Here is an 18,561-nt window from a genome sequence, read left to right on the forward strand (position 1 = left end):
AAACACTATAAAGCCTGAGTACATACCATTAGATGAACAACTTGTCCTCTTCCGCTCGCTCCCCCCCCCCCCCCCCCCCGCCCCCCTACCACACCCTCTCTCGTGGACAACATGCTGCTGGTGGTGTGTCATTTCCACCAAAAGCCCACTTGATGCGCAATTAAAAATTGCAGGCTTGTAGTGCGATCACCCTGCTGTGAGAAAACAAAGATTTACTACACTTTGGAAATAAAATGCTGCGTTCTTATATGAACTTGATTGAACATTCTTTAAAACACTATAAAGCCTGAGTACATACCATTAGATGAACAACTTGTCCTCTTCCGCTCGCTCCCCCCAACCCCCCCCCTCCCTCCCACCCCACCCTCTCTCGTGGACAACATGCTGCTGGTGGTGTGTCATTTCCACCAAAAGCCCACTTGATGCGCAATTAAAAATTGCAGGCTTGTAGTGCGATCACCCTGCTGTGAGAAAACAAAGATTTACTACACTTTGGAAATAAAATGCTGCGTTCTTATATGAACTTGAACGAACATTCTTTAAAACACTATAAAGCCTGAGTACATACCATTAGATGAACAACTTGTCCTCTTCCGCTCGCTCCCCCCACCCCACCCTCTCTCGTGTACAACATGCTGCTGGTCGTGTGTCATTTCCACCAAAAGCCCACTTGATGCGCAATTAAAAATTGCAGGCTTGTAGTGCGATCACCCTGCTGTGAGAAAACAAAGATTTACTACACTTTGGAAATAAAATGCTGCGTTCTTATATGAACTTGAACGAACATTCTTTAAAACACTATAAAGCCTGAGTACATACCATTAGATGAACAACTTGTCCACTTCCGGTCGCTCCCCCCCCCCACCGCCCCACCCCCCACCCCACCCTCTCTCGTGGACAACATGCTGCTGGTCGCGTGTCATTTCCACCAAAAGCCCACTTGATGCGCAATTAAAAATTGCAGGCTTGTAGCGCGATCACCCTGCTGTGAGAAAACAAAGATTTACTACACTTTGGAAATAAAATGCTGCGTTCTTATATGAACTTGAACGAACATTCTTTAAAACACTATAAAGCATGAGTACATACCATTAGATGTACAACTTGTCCTCTTCCGCTCGCTCCCCCCCCCCCCCCCCCCCCCCTCCCCGCCCTCTCTCGTGGACAACATGCTGCTTGTCGCGTGTCATTTCCACCAAAAGCCCACTTGATGCGCAATTAAAAATTGCAGGCTTGTAGCGCGATCACCCTGCTGTGAGAAAACAAAGATTTACTACACTTTGGAAATAAAATGCTGCGTTCTTATATGAACTTGAACGAACATTCTTTAAAACACTATAAAGCCTGAGTACATACCATTAGATGAACAACTTGTCCTCTTCCGCTCGCTCCCGCCCCCCCCCCCCCCCCCCTCTCTCGTGGACAACATGCTGCTGGTGGTGTGTCATTTCCACCAAAAGCCCACTTGATGCGCAATTAAAAATTGCAGGCTTGTAGTGCGATCACCCTGCTGTGAGAAAACAAAGATATACTACACTTTGGAAATAAAATGCTGCGTTCTTATATGAACTTGAACGAACATTCTTTAAAACACTACAAAGCCTGAGTACATACCATTAGATGAACAACTTGTCCTCTTCCGCTCGCTCCCCCCCCTCCCCCCCTCGCCGCACCCTCTCTCGTGGACAACATGCTGCTGGTCGTGTGTCATTTCCACCAAAAGCCCACTTGATGCGCAATAAAAAATTGCAGGCTTGTAGTGCGATCACCTTGCTGTGAGAAAACAAAGATTTACTACACTTTGGAAATTAAATGCTTTTTTCTTATATGAACTTGAACGAACATTCTTTAAAACACTATAAAGCCTGAGTACATACCATTAGATGTACAACTTGTCCTCTTCCGCTCGCTCCCCCCACACCCTCCCCCCCCCCCTACCCCACCCTCTCTCGTGGACAACATGCTGCTGGTCGTGTGTCATTTCCACCAAAAGCCCACTTGATGCGCAATTAAAAATTGCAGGCTTGTAGTGCGATCACCCTGCTGTGAGAAAACAAGGATTTACTACACTCTGGAAATAAAATGCTGCGTTCTTATATGAACTTGAACGAACATTCTTTAAAACACTATAAAGCCTGAGTACATACCAATAGATGAACAACTTGTCCTCTTCCGCTCGCTCCCCCCCCCCCCCCCCCCCCCCCACCCTCCACCCCACCCTCTCTCGTGGACAACATGCTGCTGGTCGTGTGTCATTTCCACCAAAAGCCCACTTGATGCGCAATTAAAAATTGCAGGCTTGTAGCGCGATCACCCTGCTGTAAGAAAACAAAGATTTACTACACTTTGGAAATAAAATGCTGCGTTCTTATATGAACTTGAACGAACATGCTTTAAAACACTATAAAGCCTGAGTACATACCATTAGATGAACAACTTGTCCTCTTCCGCTCTCTCCCCCCCCCCCCCCCCCTCTCTCGTGGACAACATGCTGCTGGTGGTGTGTCATTTCCACCAAAAGCCCACTTGATGCGCAATTAAAAATTGCAGGCTTGTAGTGCGATCACCCTGCTGTGAGAAAACAAAGATTTACTACACTTTGGAAATAAAATGCTGCGTTCTTATATGAACTTGAACGAACATTCTTTAAAACACTACAAAGCCTGAGTACATACCATTAGATGAACAACTTGTCCTCTTCCGCTCACTCCCCCCCCTCCCCCCCTCGCCGCACCCCCTCTCGTGGACAACATGCTGCTGGTCGTGTGTCATTTCCACCAAAAGCCCACTTGATGTACAATTAAATATTGCAGGCTTGTAGTGCGATCACCCTGCTGTGACAAAACAAAGATTTACTACACTTTGGAAATAAAATGCTGCGTTCTTATATGAACTTGAACGAACATTCTTTAAAACACTATAAAGCCTGAGTACATACCATTAGATGAACAACTTGTCCTCTTCCGCTCGCTCTCCCCCCCCCCCCCCCACCCCACCCTCTCTCGTGGACAGCATGCTGCTGGTCGTATGTCATTTCCACCAAAACCCCACTTGATGCGCAATAAAAAATTGCAGGCTTGTAGTGCGATCACCTTGCTGTGAGAAAACAAAGATTTACTACACTTTGGAAATTAAATGCTTTTTTCTTATATGAACTTGAACGAACATTCTTTAAAACACTATAAAGCCTGAGTACATACCATTAGATGTACAACTTGTCCTCTTCCGCTCGCTCCCCCCACACCCTCCCCCCCCCCCCTACCCCACCCTCTCTCGTGGACAACATGCTGCTGGTCGTGTGTCATTTCCACCAAAAGCCCACTTGATGCGCAATTAAAAATTGCAGGCTTGTAGTGCGATCACCCTGCTGTGAGAAAACAAGGATTTACTACACTCTGGAAATAAAATGCTGCGTTCTTATATGAACTTGAACGAACATTCTTTAAAACACTATAAAGCCTGAGTACATACCAATAGATGAACAACTTGTCCTCTTCCGCTCGCTCCCCCCCCCCCCCCCCCCCACCCTCCACCCCACCCTCTCTCGTGGACAACATGCTGCTGGTCGTGTGTCATTTCCACCAAAAGCCCACTTGATGCGCAATTAAAAATTGCAGGCTTGTAGCGCGATCACCCTGCTGTAAGAAAACAAAGATTTACTACACTTTGGAAATAAAATGCTGCGTTCTTATATGAACTTGAACGAACATGCTTTAAAACACTATAAAGCCTGAGTACATACCATTAGATGAACAACTTGTCCTCTTCCGCTCTCTCCCCCCCCCCCCCCCCCCTCTCTCGTGGACAACATGCTGCTGGTGGTGTGTCATTTCCACCAAAAGCCCACTTGATGCGCAATTAAAAATTGCAGGCTTGTAGTGCGATCACCCTGCTGTGAGAAAACAAAGATTTACTACACTTTGGAAATAAAATGCTGCGTTCTTATATGAACTTGAACGAACATTCTTTAAAACACTACAAAGCCTGAGTACATACCATTAGATGAACAACTTGTCCTCTTCCGCTCGCTCCCCCCCCTCCCCCCCTCGCCGCACCCTCTCTCGTGGACAACATGCTGCTGGTCGTGTGTCATTTCCACCAAAAGCCCACTTGATGCGCAATAAAAAATTGCAGGCTTGTAGTGCGATCACCTTGCTGTGAGAAAACAAAGATTTACTACACTTTGGAAATTAAATGCTTTTTTCTTATATGAACTTGAACGAACATTCTTTAAAACACTATAAAGCCTGAGTACATACCATTAGATGTACAACTTGTCCTCTTCCGCTCGCTCCCCCCACACCCTCCCCCCCCCCCTACCCCACCCTCTCTCGTGGACAACATGCTGCTGGTCGTGTGTCATTTCCACCAAAAGCCCACTTGATGCGCAATTAAAAATTGCAGGCTTGTAGTGCGATCACCCTGCTGTGAGAAAACAAGGATTTACTACACTCTGGAAATAAAATGCTGCGTTCTTATATGAACTTGAACGAACATTCTTTAAAACACTATAAAGCCTGAGTACATACCAATAGATGAACAACTTGTCCTCTTCCGCTCGCTCCCCCCCCCCCCCCCCCCACCCTCCACCCCACCCTCTCTCGTGGACAACATGCTGCTGGTCGTGTGTCATTTCCACCAAAAGCCCACTTGATGCGCAATTAAAAATTGCAGGCTTGTAGCGCGATCACCCTGCTGTAAGAAAACAAAGATTTACTACACTTTGGAAATAAAATGCTGCGTTCTTATATGAACTTGAACGAACATGCTTTAAAACACTATAAAGCCTGAGTACATACCATTAGATGAACAACTTGTCCTCTTCCGCTCTCTCCCCCCCCCCCCCCCCCTCTCTCGTGGACAACATGCTGCTGGTGGTGTGTCATTTCCACCAAAAGCCCACTTGATGCGCAATTAAAAATTGCAGGCTTGTAGTGCGATCACCCTGCTGTGAGAAAACAAAGATTTACTACACTTTGGAAATAAAATGCTGCGTTCTTATATGAACTTGAACGAACATTCTTTAAAACACTACAAAGCCTGAGTACATACCATTAGATGAACAACTTGTCCTCTTCCGCTCACTCCCCCCCCTCCCCCCCTCGCCGCACCCCCTCTCGTGGACAACATGCTGCTGGTCGTGTGTCATTTCCACCAAAAGCCCACTTGATGTACAATTAAATATTGCAGGCTTGTAGTGCGATCACCCTGCTGTGACAAAACAAAGATTTACTACACTTTGGAAATAAAATGCTGCGTTCTTATATGAACTTGAACGAACATTCTTTAAAACACTATAAAGCCTGAGTACATACCATTAGATGAACAACTTGTCCTCTTCCGCTCGCTCTCCCCCCCCCCCCCCCCACCCCACCCTCTCTCGTGGACAGCATGCTGCTGGTCGTATGTCATTTCCACCAAAACCCCACTTGATGCGCAATAAAAAATTGCAGGCTTGTAGTGCGATCACCTTGCTGTGAGAAAACAAAGATTTACTACACTTTGGAAATAAAATGCTGTGTTCTTATATGAACTTGAACGAACATTCTTGAAAACACTATAAAGCCAGAGCACATACCATTAGATGAACAACTTGTCCTCTTCCGTTCGCTCCCCCCCCCCCCCCCCCCCACCCCCACCCCACCCTCTCTCGTGGACAACATGCTGCTGGTGGTGTGTCATTTCCACCAAAAGCCCACTTGATGCGCAATTAAAAATTGCAGTCTTGTAGTGCGATCACCCTGCTGTGAGAAAACAAAGATTTACTACACTTTGGAAAAAAAATGCTGCGTACTTATATGAACTTGAACGAACATTCTTTAAAACACTATAAAGCCTGAGTACATACCATTAGATGAACAACTTGTCCTCTTCCGCCCGCTCCCCCCCCCCCCCCCCCCCCCGCCCCCCTAACACACCCTCTCTCGTGGACAACATGCTGCTGGTGGTGTGTCATTTCCACCAAAAGCCCACTTGATGCGCAATTAAAAATTGCAGGCTTGTAGTGCGATCACCCTGCTGTGAGAAAACAAAGATTTACTACACTTTGGAAATAAAATGCTGCGTTCTTATATGAACTTGAACGAACATTCTTTAAAACACTATAAAGCCTGAGTACATACCATTAGATGAACAACTTGTCCTCTTCCGCTCGCTCCCCCCAACCCCCCCCCCCTCCCCCACACCCCACCCTCTCTCGTGGACAACATGCTGCTGGTGGTGTGTCATTTCCACCAAAAGCCCACTTGATGCACAATTAAAAATTGCAGGCTTGTAGTGCGATCACCCTGCTGTGAGAAAACAAAGATTTACTACACTTTGGAAATAAAATGCTGCGTTCTTATATGAACTTGAACGAACATTCTTTAAAACACTACAAAGCCTGAGTACATACCATTAGATGAACAACTTGTCCTCTTCCGCTCACTCCCCCCCCTCCCCCCCTCGCCGCACCCCCTCTCGTGGACAACATGCTGCTGGTCGTGTGTCATTTCCACCAAAAGCCCACTTGATGTACAATTAAATATTGCAGGCTTGTAGTGCGATCACCCTGCTGTGACAAAACAAAGATTTACTACACTTTGGAAATAAAATGCTGCGTTCTTATATGAACTTGAACGAACATTCTTTAAAACACTATAAAGCCTGAGTACATACCATTAGATGAACAACTTGTCCTCTTCCGCTCGCTCCCCCCCCCCCCCCCCCCCCCCCACCCTCTCTCGTGGACAGCATGCTGCTGGTCGTATGTCATTTCCACCAAAACCCCACTTGATGCGCAATAAAAAATTGCAGGCTTGTAGTGCGATCACCTTGCTGTGAGAAAACAAAGATTTACTACACTTTGGAAATAAAATGCTGTGTTCTTATATGAACTTGAACGAACATTCTTTAAAACACTATAAAGCCAGAGCACATACCATTAGATGAACAACTTGTCCTCTTCCGTTCGCTCCCCCGACCCCCCCCCCCCCACCCCCACCCCACCCTCTCTCGTGGACAACATGCTGCTGGTGGTGTGTCATTTCCACCAAAAGCCCACTTGATGCGCAATTAAAAATTGCAGTCTTGTAGTGCGATCACCCTGCTGTGAGAAAACAAAGATTTACTACACTTTGGAAAAAAAATGCTGCGTACTTATATGAACTTGAACGAACATTCTTTAAAACACTATAAAGCCTGAGTACATACCATTAGATGAACAACTTGTCCTCTTCCGCTCGCTCCCCCCCCCCCCCCCCCGCCCCCCTACCACACCCTCTCTCGTGGACAACATGCTGCTGGTGGTGTGTCATTTCCACCAAAAGCCCACTTGATGCGCAATTAAAAATTGCAGGCTTGTAGTGCGATCACCCTGCTGTGAGAAAACAAAGATTTACTACACTTTGGAAATAAAATGCTGCGTTCTTATATGAACTTGAACGAACATTCTTTAAAACACTATAAAGCCTGAGTACATACCATTAGATGAACAACTTGTCCTCTTCCGCTCGCTCCCCCCAACCCCCCCCCCCCTCCCCCCCACCCCACCCTCTCTCGTGGACAACATGCTGCTGGTGGTGTGTCATTTCCACCAAAAGCCCACTTGATGCACAATTAAAAATTGCAGGCTTGTAGTGCGATCACCCTGCTGTGAGAAAACAAAGATTTACTACACTTTGGAAATAAAATGCTGCGTTCTTATATGAACTTGAACGAACATTCTTTAAAACACTATAAAGCCTGAGTACATACCAATAGATGAACAACTTGTCCACTTCCGCTCGCTCCCCGCCCCCCCCCCCCCCACCCCCCACCCCACCCTCTCTCGTGGACAACATGCTGCTGGTGGTGTGTCATTTCCACCAAAAGCCCACTTGATGCGCAATTAAAAATTTCAGGCTTGTAGTGCGATCACCCTGCTGTGAGAAAACAAAGATTTACTACACATTGGAAATAAAATGCTGCGTTCTTATATGAACTTGAACGAACATTCTTTAAAACACTAAAAAGCCTGAGTACATACCATTAGATGAACAACTTGTCCTCTTCCGCTCGCTCCCCCCCCTCCCCCCCCCTCCCCACCCTTTCTCGTGGACAACATGCTGCTGGTCGTGTGTCATTTCCACCAAAAGCCCACTTGATGCGCAATTAAAAATTGCAGGCTTTTAGTGCGATCACCCTGCTGTGAGAAAACAAAGATTTACTACACTTTGGAAATAAAATGCTGCGTTCTTATATGAACTTGAACGAACATTCTTTAAAACACTATAAAGCCTGAGTACATACCATTAGATGAACAACTTGTCCACTTCCGGTCGCTCCCCCCCCCACCGCCCCACCCCCCACCCCACCCTCTCTCGTGGACAACATGCTGCTGGTCGTGTGTCATTTCCACCAAAAGCCCACTTGATGCACAGTTAAAAATTGCAGGCTTGTAGTGCGATCACCCTGCTGTGAGAAAACAAAGATTTACTACACTTTGGAAATAAAATGCTGCGTTCTTACATGAACTTGAACGAACATTCTTTAAAACACTATAAAGCCTGAGTACATACCATTAGATGAACAACTTGTCCACTTCCGCTCGCTCCGCCCCCCCCCCCCCCCCTACCCCCACCACACCATCTCTCGTGGACAACATGCTGCTGGTCGTGTGTCATTTCCACCAAAAGCCCACTTGATGCGCAATTAAAAATTGCAGGCTTGTAGTGCGATCACCCTGCTGTGGGAAAACAAAGATTTACTACACTTTGGAAATAAAATCCTGCGTTCTTATATGAACTTGAACGAACATTCTTTAAAACACTACAAAGCCTGAGTACATACCATTAGATGAACAACTTGTCCTCTTCCGCTCACTCCCCCCCCTCCCCCCCTCGCCGCACCCTCTCTCGTGGACAACATGCTGCTGGTCGTGTGTCATTTCCACCAAAAGCCCACTTGATGTACAATTAAATATTGCAGGCTTGTAGTGCGATCACCCTGCTGTGACAAAACAAAGATTTACTACACTTTGGAAATAAAATGCTGCGTTCTTATATGAACTTGAACGAACATTCTTTAAAACACTATAAAGCCTGAGTACATACCATTAGATGAACAACTTGTCCTCTTCCGCTCGCTCCCCCCAACCCCCCCCCCCTCCCCCCCTCCCACCCACCCCACCCTCTCTCGTGGACAACATGCTGCTGGTGGTGTGTCATTTCCACCAAAAGCCCACTTGATGCACAATTAAAAATTGCCGGCTTGTAGTGCGATCACCCTGCTGTGAGAAAACAAAGATTTACTACACTTTGGAAATAAAATGCTGCGTTCTTATATGAACTTGAACGAACATTCTTTAAAACACTACAAAGCCTGAGTACATACCATTAGATGAACAACTTGTCCTCTTCCGCTCACTCCCCCCCCTCCCCCACTCGCCGCACCCTCTCTCGTGGACAACATGCTGCTGGTCGTGTGTCATTTCCACCAAAAGCCCACTTGATGTACAATTAAATATTGCAGGCTTGTAGTGCGATCACCCTGCTGTGACAAAACAAAGATTTACTACACTTTGGAAATAAAATGCTGCGTTCTTATATGAACTTGAACGAACATTCTTTAAAACACTATAAAGCCTGAGTACATACCATTAGATGAACAACTTGTCCTCTTCCGCTCGCTCCCCCCCCCCCCCCCCCCACCCCACCCTCTCTCGTGGACAGCATGCTGCTGGTCGTGTGTCATTTCCACCAAAACCCCACTTGATGCGCAATAAAAAATTGCCGGCTTGTAGTGCGATCACCTTGCTGTGAGAAAACAAAGATTTACTACACTTTGGAAATAAAATGCTGTGTTCTTATATGAACTTGAACGAACATTCTTTAAAACACTATAAAGCCAGAGCACATACCATTAGATGAACAACTTGTCCTCTTCCGTTCGCTCCCCCCCCCCCCCCCCCACCCCCACCCCACCATCTCTCGTGGACAACATGCTGCTGGTGGTGTGTCATTTCCACCAAAAGCCCACTTGATGCGCAATTAAAAATTGCAGTCTTGTAGTGCAATCACCCTGCTGTGAGAAAACAAAGATTTACTACACTTTGGAAAAAAAATGCTGCGTACTTATATGAACTTGAACGAACATTCTTTAAGACACTATAAAGCCTGAGTACATACCATTAGATGAACAACTTGTCCTCTTCCGCTCGCTCCCCCCCCCCCCCCCCCCCCCCCGCCCCCCTACCACACCCTCTCTCGTGGACAACATAATGCTGGTGGTGTGTCATTTCCACCAAAAGCCCACTTGATGCGCAATTAAAAATTGCAGGCTTGTAGTGCGATCACCCTGCTGTGAGAAAACAAAGATTTACTACACTTTGGAAATAAAATGCTGCGTTCTTATATGAACTTGAACGAACATTCTTTAAAACACTATAAAGCCTGAGTACATACCATTAGATGAACAACTTGTCCTCTTCCGCTCGCTCCCCCCAACCCCCCCCCCCTCCCCCCCACCACACCCTCTCTCGTGGACAACATGCTGCTGGTGGTGTGTCATTTCCACCAAAAGCCCACTTGATGCACAATTAAAAATTGCAGGCTTGTAGTGCGATCACCCTGCTGTGAGAAAACAAAGATTTACTACACTTTGGAAATAAAATGCTGCGTTCTTATATGAACTTGAACGAACATTCTTTAAAACACTATAAAGCCTGAGTACATACCAATAGATGAACAACTTGTCCACTTCCGCTCGCTCCCCGCCCCCCCCCCCCCACCCCCCACCCCACCCTCTCTCGTGGACAACATGCTGCTGGTGGTGTGTCATTTCCACCAAAAGCCCACTTGATGCGCAATTAAAAATTTCAGGCTTGTAGTGCGATCACCCTGCTGTGAGAAAACAAAGATTTACTACACATTGGAAATAAAATGCTGCGTTCTTATATGAACTTGAACGAACATTCTTTAAAACACTAAAAAGCCTGAGTACATACCATTAGATGAACAACTTGTCCTCTTCCGCTCGCTCCCCCCCCTCCCCCCCCCTCCCCACCCTTTCTCGTGGACAACATGCTGCTGGTCGTGTGTCATTTCCACCAAAAGCCCACTTGATGCGCAATTAAAAATTGCAGGCTTTTAGTGCGATCACCCTGCTGTGAGAAAACAAAGATTTACTACACTTTGGAAATAAAATGCTGCGTTCTTATATGAACTTGAACGAACATTCTTTAAAACACTATAAAGCCTGAGTACATACCATTAGATGAACAACTTGTCCACTTCCGGTCGCTCCCCCCCCCACCGCCCCACCCCCCACCCCACCCTCTCTCGTGGACAACATGCTGCTGCTCGTGTGTCATTTCCACCAAAAGCCCACTTGATGCACAATTAAAAATTGCAGGCTTGTAGTGCGATCACCCTGCTGTGAGAAAACAAAGATTTACTACACTTTGGAAATAAAATGCTGCGTTCTTACATGAACTTGAACGAACATTCTTTAAAACACTATAAAGCCTGAGTACATACCATTAGATGAACAACTTGTCCACTTCCGCTCGCTCCGCCCCCCACCCCCCCCCCTACCCCCACCACACCATCTCTCGTGGACAACATGCTGCTGGTCGTGTGTCATTTCCACCAAAAGCCCACTTGATGCGCAATTAAAAATTGCAGTCTTGTAGTGCGATCACCCTGCTGTGAGAAAACAAAGATTTACTACACTTTGGAAATAAAATGCTGCGTTCTTATATGAACTTGAACGAACATTCTTTAAAACACTATAAAGCCTGAGTACATACCATTAGATGAACAACTTGTCCTCTTCCTCTCGCTCCCCCGCCCCCCCTCCCCCCCCCCCCCCCCCCCTACCCCACCCTCTCTCGTGGACAACATGCTGCTGGTCGTGTGTCATTTCCACCAAAAGCCCACTTGATGCGCAATTAAAAATTGCAGGCTTGTAGTGCGATCACCCTGCTGTGAGAAAACAAAGATTTACTACACTTTGGAAATAAAATGCTGCGTTCTTATATGAACTTGAACGAACATTCTTTAAAACACTATAAAGCCTGAGTACATACCATTAGATGAGCAACTTGTCCTCTTCCGCTCGCTCCCCCCACCCCACCCTCTCTCGTGGACAACATGCTGCTGGTTGTGTGTCATTTCCACCAAAAGCCCACATGATGCGCAATTAAAAATTGCAGGCTTGTAGTGCGATCACCCTGCTGTGAGAAAACAAAGATTTACTACACTTTGGAAATAAAATGCTGCGTTCTTACATGAACTTGAACGAACATTCTTTAAAACACTATAAAGCCTGAGTACATACCATTAGATGAACAACTTGTCCACTTCCGCTCGCTCCCCCCCCCCCCCCCCCCCCCACCACACCCTCTCTGGTGGACAACATGCTGCTGGTCGTGTGTCATTTCCACCAAAAGCCCACTTGATGCGCAATTAAAAATTGCAGGCTTGTAGTGCGATCACCCTGCTGTGAGAAAACAAAGATTTACTACACTTTGGAAATAAAATGCTGCGTTCTTACATGAACTTGAACGAACATTCTTTAAAACACTATAAAGCCTGAGTACATACCATTAGATGAACAACTTGTCCACTTCCGCTCGCTCCCCCCAACCCCCCCCCCCCACCCCACCCTCTCTCGTGTACAACATGCTGCTGGTCGTGTGTCATTTCCACCAAAAGCCCACTTGATGCGCAATTAAAAATTGCAGGCTTGTAGTGCGATCACCCTGCTGTGAGAAAACAAAGATTTACTACACTTTGGAAATAAAATGCTGCGTTCTTACATGAACTTGAACGAACATTCTTTAAAACACTATAAAGCCTGAGTACATACCATTAGATGAACAACTTGTCCTCTTCCTCTCGCTCCCCCGCCCCCCCTCCCCCCCCCCCCCCCCTACCCCACCCTCTCTCGTGGACAACATGCTGCTGGTTGTGTGTCATTTCCACCAAAAGCCAACATGATGCGCAATTAAAAATTGCAGGCTTGTAGTGCGATCACCCTGTTGCGAGAAAACAAAGATTTACTACACTTTGGAAATAAAATGCTGCGTTCTTATATGAACTTGAACGAACATTCTTTAAAACACTATAAAGCCTGAGTACATACCATTAGATGAACAACTTGTCGTCTTCCGCTCGCTCCCCCCCACCCCCCCCACCCCCCCACCCCACACTCTCTCGTGGACAAAATGCTGCTGGTTGTGTGTCATTTCCACCAAAAGGCCACTTGTTGCGCAATTAAAAATTGCAGGCTTGTAGTGCGATCACCCTGGTGTGAGAAAACAAAGATTTACTACACTTTGGAAATAAAATGCTGCGTTCTTATATGAACTTGAACGAACATTCTTTAAAACACTATAAAGCCTGAGTACATACCATTAGATGAACAACTTGTCCACTTCCGCTCGCTCCGCCCCCCACCCCCCACCACACCATCTCTCGTGGACAACATGCTGCTGGTCGTGTGTCATTTCCACCAAAAGCCCACTTGATGCGCAATTAAAAATTGCAGTCTTGTAGTGCGATCACCCTGCTGTGAGAAAACAAAGATTTACTACACTTTGGAAATAAAATGCTGCGTTCTTATATGAACTTGAACGAACATTCTTTAAAACACTATAAAGCCTGAGTACATACCATTAGATGAACAACTTGTCCTCTTCCTCTCGCTCCCCCGCCCCACCCCCCCCCCCCCCCTACCCCACCCTCTCTCGTGGACAACATGCTGCTGGTTGTGTGTCATTTACACCAAAAGCCCACTTGATGCGCAATTAAAAATTGCAGGCTTGTAGTGCGATCACCCTGTTGTGAGAAAACAAAGATTTACTACACTTTGGAAATAAAATGCTGCGTTCTTATATGAACTTGAACGAACATTCTTTAAAACACTATAAAGCCTGAGTACATACCATTAGATGAACAACTTGTCGTCTTCCGCTCGCTCCCCCCCACCCCCCCCACCCCCCCACCCCACACTCTCTCGTGGACAAAATGCTGCTGGTTGTGTGTCATTTCCACCAAAAGGCCACTTGTTGCGCAATTAAAAATTGCAGGCTTGTAGTGCGATCACCCTGCTGTGAGAAAACAAAGATTTACTACACTTTGGAAATAAAATGCTGCGTTCTTATATGAACTTGAACGAACATTCTTTAAAACGCTATAAAGCCTGAGTACATACCATTAGATGAACAACTTGTCCACTTCCGGTCGCTCCCCCCCCCACCGCCCCACCCCCCACCCCACCCTCTCTCGTGGACAACATGCTGCTGGTCGTGTGTCATTTCCACCAAAAGCCCACTTGATGGGCAATTAAAAATTGCAGGCTTGTAGTGCGATCACCCTGCTGTGAGAAAACAAAGATTTACTACACTTTGGAAATAAAATGCTGCGTTCTTACATGAACTTGAACGAACATTCTTTAAAACACTATAAAGCCTGAGTACATACCTTTAGATGAACAACTTGTCCACTTCCGCTCGCTCCCCCCCCCACCCCCTACCACACCCTCTCTCGTGGACAACATGCTGATGGTCGTGTGTCATTTCCACCAAAAGCCCACTTGATGCGCAATTAAAAATTGCAGGCTTGTAGTGCGATCACCCTGCTGTGAGAAAACAAAGATTTACTACACTTTGGAAATAAAATGCTGCGTTCTTATATGAACTTGAACGAACATTCTTTAAAACACTATAAAGCCTGAGTACATACCATTAGATGAACAACTTGTCCACTTCCGCTCGCTCCGCCCCCCACCCCCCCCCCCCACCCCCCACCACACCATCTCTCGTGGACAACATGCTGCTGGTTGTGTGTCATTTCCACCAAAAGCCCACTTGATGCGCAATTAAAAATTGCAGGCTTGTAGTGCGATCACCCTGCTGTGAGAAAACAAAGATTTACTACACTTTGGAAATAAAATGCTGCGTTCTTATATGAACTTGAACGAACATTCTTTAAAACACTATAAAGCCTGAGTACATACCATTAGATGAACAACTTGTCCTCTTCCTCTCGCTCCCCCGCCCCCCCTCCCCCCCCCCCCCCCCCCTACCCCACCCTCTCTCGTGGACAACATGCTGCTGGTTGTGTGTCATTTCCACCAAAAGCCCACTTGATGCACAATTAAAAATTGCAGGCTTGTAGTGCGATCACCCTGTTGTGAGAAAACAAAGATTTACTACACTTTGGAAATAAAATGCTGCGTTCTTATATGAACTTGAACGAACATTCTTTAAAACACTATAAAGCCTGAGTACATACCATTAGATGAACAACTTGTCGTCTTCCGCTCGCTCCCCCCCACCCCCCCCACCCCCCCACCCCACCCTCTCTCGTGGACAAAATGCTACTGGTTGTGTGTCATTTCCACCAAAAGGCCACTTGTTGCGCAATTAAAAATTGCAGGCTTGTAGTGCGATCACCCTGCTGTGAGAAAACAAAGATTTACTACACTTTGGAAATAAAATGCTGCGTTCTTATATGAACTTGAACGAACATTCTTTAAAACACGATAAAGCCTGAGTACATACCAATAGAAGAACAACTTGTCCTCTTACCTTCCCCCCCCCCCACCCCCCCCCCCCACCCCCCTTTCTCGTGGACAACATGCTGCTGGTCGTGTGTCATTTCCACCAAAAGCCCACTTGATGCGCAATTAAAAATTGCAGGCTTTTAGTGCGATCACCCTGCTGTGAGAAAACAAAGATTTACTACACTTTGGAAATAAAATGCTGCGTTCTTATATGAACTTGAACGAACATTCTTTAAAACACTATAAAGCCTGAGTACATACCATTAGATGAACAACTTGTCCTCTTCCGCTCTTCCCCCCCCCCCCCCCACCCACCCCCACCCCACCCACTCTCGTGGACAACATGCTGCTGGTCGTGTGTCATTTCCACCAAAAGCCCACTTGATGCGCAATTAAAAATTGCAGGCTTGTAGTGCGATCACCCTGCTGTGAGAAAACAAAGATTTACTACACTTTGGAAATAAAATGCTGCGTTCTTATATGAACTTGAACGAACATTCTTTAAAACACTATAAAGCCTGAGTACATACCATTAGATGAACAACTTGTCCTCTTCCGCTCGCTCCCCCCACCCCACCCTCTCTCGTGTACAACATGCTGCTGGTCGTGTGTCATTTCCACCAAAAGCCCACTTGATGCGCAATTAAAAATTGCAGGCTTGTAGTGCGATCACCCTGCTGTGAGAAAACAAAGATTTACTACACTTTGGAAATAAAATGCTGCGTTCTTATATGAACTTGAACGAACATTCTTTAAAACACTATAAAGCCTGAGTACATACCATTAGATGAACAACTTGTCCAGTTCCGGTCGCTCCCCCCCCCACCGCCCCACCCCCCACCCCACCCTCTCTCGTGGACAACATGCTGCTGGTCGTGTGTCATTTCCACCAAAAGCCCACTTAATGCACAATTAAAAATTGCAGGCTTGTAGTGCGATCACCCTGCTGTGAGAAAACAAAGATTTACTACACTTTGGAAATAAAATGCTGCGTTCTTACATGAACTTGAACGAACATTCTTTAAAACACTATAAAGCCTGAGTACATACCATTAGATGAACAACTTGTCCACTTCCGCTCGCTCCGCCCCCCACCCCCCCCCCCCCTACCCCCACCACACCATCTCTCGTGGACAACATGCTGCTGGTCGTGTGTCATTTCCACCAAAAGCCCACTTGATGCGCAATTAAAAATTGCAGTCTTGTAGTGCGATCACCCTGCTGTGAGAAAACAAAGATTTACTACACTTTGGAAATAAAATGCTGCGTTCTTATATGAACTTGAACGAACATTCTTTAAAACACTATAAAGCCTGAGTATATACCATTAGATGAACAACTTGTCCTCTTCCTCTCGCTCCCCCGCCCCCCCTCCCCCCCCCCCTACCCCACCCTCTCTCGTGGACAACATGCTGCTGGTCGTGTGTCATTTCCACCAAAAGCCCACTTGATGCGCAATTAAAAATTGCAGGCTTGTAGTGCGATCACCCTGCTGTGAGAAAACAAAGATTTACTACACTTTGGAAATAAAATGCTGCGTTCTTATATGAACTTGAACGAACATTCTTTAAAACACTATAAAGCCTGAGTACATACCATTAGATGAACAACTTGTCCTCTTCCGCTCGCTCCCCCCACCCCACCCTCTCTCGTGGACAACATGCTGCTGGTTGTGTGTCATTTCCACCAAAAGCCCACATGATGCGCAATTAAAAATTGCAGGCTTGTAGTGCGATCACCCTGCTGTGAGAAAACAAAGATTTACTACACTTTGGAAATAAAATGCTGCGTTCTTACATGAACTTGAACGAACATTCTTTAAAACACTATAAAGCCTGAGTACATACCATTAGATGAACAACTTGTCCACTTCCGCTCGCTCCCCCCCCCCCCCCCCCCCCACCACACCCTCTCTCGTGGACAACATGCTGCTGGTCGTGTGTCATTTCCACCAAAAGCCCACTTGATGCGCAATTAAAAATTGCAGGCTTGTAGTGCGATCACCCTGCTGTGAGAAAACAAAGATTTACTACACTTTGGAAATAAAATGCTGCGTTCTTATATGAACTTGAACGAACATTCTTTAAAACACTATAAAGCCTGAGTACATACCATTAGATGAACAACTTGTCCACTTCCGCTCGCTCCGCCCCCCACCCCCCCCCCCCCCCCACCCCCCACCACACCATCTCTCGTGGACAACATGCTGCTGGTCGTGTGTCATTTCCACCAAAAGCCCACTTGATGCGCAATTAAAAATTGCAGGCTTGTAGTGCGATCACCCTGCTGTGAGAAAACAAAGATTTACTACACTTTGGAAATAAAATGCTGCGTTCTTACATGAACTTGAACGAACATTCTTTAAAACACTATAAAGCCTGAGTACATACCATTAGATGAACAACTTGTCCTCTTCCTCTCGCTCCCCCGCCCCCCCTCCCCCCCCCCCCCTACCCCACCCTCTCTCGTGGACAACATGCTGCTGGTTGTGTGTCATTTCCACCAAAAGCCAACATGATGCGCAATTAAAAATTGCAGGCTTGTAGTGCGATCACCCTGTTGCGAGAAAACAAAGATTTACTACACTTTGGAAATAAAATGCTGCGTTCTTATATGAACTTGAACGAACATTCTTTAAAACACTATAAAGCCTGAGTACATACCATTAGATGAACAACTTGTCGTCTTCCGCTCGCTCCCCCCCACCCCCCCCCACCCCCCCACCCCACACTCTCTCGTGGACAAAATGCTGCTGGTTGTGTGTCATTTCCACCAAAAGGCCACTTGTTGCGCAATTAAAAATTGCAGGCTTGTAGTGCGATCACCCTGCTGTGAGAAAACAAAGATTTACTACACTTTGGAAATAAAATGCTGCGTTCTTATATGAACTTGAACGAACATTCTTTAAAACGCTATAAAGCCTGAGTACATACCATTAGATGAACAACTTGTCCACTTCCGGTCGCTCCCCCCCCCCACCGCCCCACCCCCCACCCCACCCGCTCTCGTGGACAACATGCTGCTGGTCGGGTG

The sequence above is a fragment of the Schistocerca serialis genome, chromosome 12 (genome assembly GCF_023864345.2).
Source record: "Schistocerca serialis cubense isolate TAMUIC-IGC-003099 chromosome 12, iqSchSeri2.2, whole genome shotgun sequence".
Classification (NCBI taxonomy): Eukaryota; Metazoa; Arthropoda; class Insecta; order Orthoptera; family Acrididae; genus Schistocerca; species Schistocerca serialis.